Source organism: Octopus bimaculoides, chromosome 8 (genome assembly GCF_001194135.2).
Source record: "Octopus bimaculoides isolate UCB-OBI-ISO-001 chromosome 8, ASM119413v2, whole genome shotgun sequence".
Lineage (NCBI taxonomy): Eukaryota > Metazoa > Mollusca > Cephalopoda > Octopoda > Octopodidae > Octopus > Octopus bimaculoides.
Window position 1 is genome coordinate 49,815,992 of NC_068988.1, and position 3,051 is coordinate 49,819,042.

Genomic DNA, 3,051 nt, shown 5'->3' on the forward strand with positions numbered 1-3,051 from the left:
AAAAACAAAACTTCTTCAGAAATGTTTTGGGATACGTTGTTTAGTTGCATTATCATAGTCGTCACCATCATCATCATCATCATCATCATCATCATCATCATCATCATCATCATCATCAGCATCATCATCATCAGCAACAGCAGCATCAATATCAACATCAGCGTTATCAACAGTATCAGTATATTCATAATCTTCGCCACCACACACCTTCGTCATCAAAGTTGTCACCACCGTCATCATCACCATGATCACCATGATCACCATCACCGTCATCAGCAGCAGCGGCCCCAGTAACAGCAGTACCAGCAGCAGCAGCAGCAGCAGCAAGTAGAAACATCTTCGGCATCACCGCCGCCATCAAAATCTTCATCGTCATCGTAATAGTCATCATGCTCATCGTAATCATTATCATTGTCATCACCATCACAGTCACTACCACCACCACCACCACCACCACCACCAACTTCATCATCATCACCGTTATTATTATTATCTTCATCATCCTCGTCATCATTGACGTTCACCTTCGTCCTCGTCCTCACATTGTCGTCTTCATCATCATTGTCATCACCACCACAGCCACCGCCACCGCCACCGCTATTATCATGAAGACCGTCGTTTGCTAATGGCTTAATGGACCAAATCAAATCACCCATCGTTATGTTTTCGAGAAATATTTTGATGTTGTCGCTGTTGTTGTTGTTCAGCTGCAAGGTCACTCTTTATGAATATCATCTATTATCAAAGTTGTTCCAACCGTGCCCATCCAGTGCCATAGGTATCCTTACTTTTTAAAAGATGGTAACGTGTAATTTGAATCTCTTATATCTTGCACCGAGGGATTCTATTGGTGTCAATAATATATGTCGTGATTTGCTATTATCGTTTAGCCCCCAAGTCAAATTTAATTGAGCTGAATTATGGTAAGAGCTATTCCAACCACGACCATTACGTTTTTCGCAGATTATATAATAAACTGAAAAGAAAAATGTGATAGAACTGCATTATCAAAAAGGCAGCATTATCTCGTATCGCGTTTCTTCTTTACTACTGCAGGGTGTGATTTGGAGATCACTAGCTGTTATCTCTAGTAGGTAGAATATTCACATAGAGACATCTCGTTGATTTGTCTCATATATGTTGTTGATGGTGCTGGAGGAAATAAGAGTCGATTGGTGGGGTGGAACAGTATATTTGGAAATACTTTGCTCGATATTTTCATCCAATTTTGAGATTTGAGGATTTCGTTGTTATTTCTAGCAGCCTAGACAACACTGTGGAGGCTCGTTTGATGACTTTTCATTTCACTTGTATAAAGTGGCCCTTTCATTTCCTATTTGTCGAGAGAGAATCCTAAGTTACGATCTAGTCGAACTAGATTCCTTATCTTGCTAAAAAAACAGTGTTATTTATTTCAACTGACACCAGACCTTTAACGCATTCCAAGCTATTTTAACGAAAAAGTATCGATAAATAAAGGGAATACTCAACCAGTTTGCTTAATTCATCTTAAAGTGGTTTATCTGCAAATCACAGGACATCTCTAACTTCGATAACTTACATATTCTCGCTGATCAAACAAAGTTGAAGTTGCAGACATAGTCAAGTTAAATTTTCAGTGAATTTACAAATATAAAAGAGAATAAAGATATGAGAATCTCTTTCGAACGCCTGTGTCTTTTTTGTAACCACAGTAAGGTTATGACAACTATATTTATTGTCCTCAGTGGTGTCTATTTTCCACGTTCGATGCGAGCGAATTGAATATCTAGTTATTATCATACAAGAGAAGAAGGTAGCGAGCTGGCAGAATCGTTTGCGCGCTGGATGAAATGTTTACCGATATATCGCCCGTCGCTACATTCTGAGCTTAAATTCCGCCAAGGTCGGCTTTACCTTTCATCCTTTCGGGCTCGATAAAATAAGTACCAGTTGAACACTGGGAATGATGTAATCGACTCATCCTCACCTCTCACAAGCTGTCCTTGGGGCAAACATTTGAAATAATTACTATATAGGAGAAGAGGATGGCGAGCTAACAAAATCGTTAGCACGCTGGGCGAAATGCTTCGGGGCATTTCGTCTATCTTCTTGTTCTGAGTTCAAATTCTGTCGAGGTCGGCTTTGCCTCTCATCTTGTCGGTGTCAATGAAATAAGTACCACTGGGGTCGCTGAAATCGACAAGCCCTCTCCTCCCTTACAGTTTCAGGCCTTGTACCTAAAGTAGAAAGGATTATTATATAACAGAAAGAGAGAGAGAGAGAGATTGTGCAATCTAACGCGGTAAAGTCCATACTGCATTAATTCGGCATTTGACACACGTTGATATAAAGATGTTTAGGCCCAGGACAGCGTTCATGCATGTAAACATTATAGTCAAAGATGTGAAAGCAGCGAGCTGCCAGTATTGTTACCTGGCAGCATTTCGTCCGTATTTCGCCGAGATCGACTTTCCTTTTATCCCTTCGGGGTCGATAAAATAAGCTCCAATCAGGTAACTGGAGACGGTGTAATCGATTCGTGCCCACCACCGACAAAAAACCGGCCATGTGGCTAGAGTAGATTACAGTCAAAGATGTGACCGTTCACTTACTTCGTATAGCCACTAGTCCGTGATCCAAGTGTGATTTGAAGGAGGTTTGACTGCTACTTCTTGTAGCTCAACCTGCCCTGTAGCTGTTGCCTCGTCTTCTTGATGAGTGTATAATGACCATTACATTATACGGTATAATGACCATTACATTATCAGCAGCGTGATGTTGCAATGGTCATCTTTCACTTGTTTCAGTCATTAGGCTGCAGCCAAGCTGGGACACTGCCTCGAATGGTTTTTTAGTCGAACAAATCGACCCAGTACACATTTTTAAGGCTGATACTTATTCTGTCGATTACATATGCCGAACTACTACTACGTTACAGGATTTTAAACTAACCAGCACCTATTATCAAGCGGTGGGTTAGGGACAAACACAGCCACAAAGACACACACACACACACACACACACACACACACACACACACACACACACACACACACACACACACACACA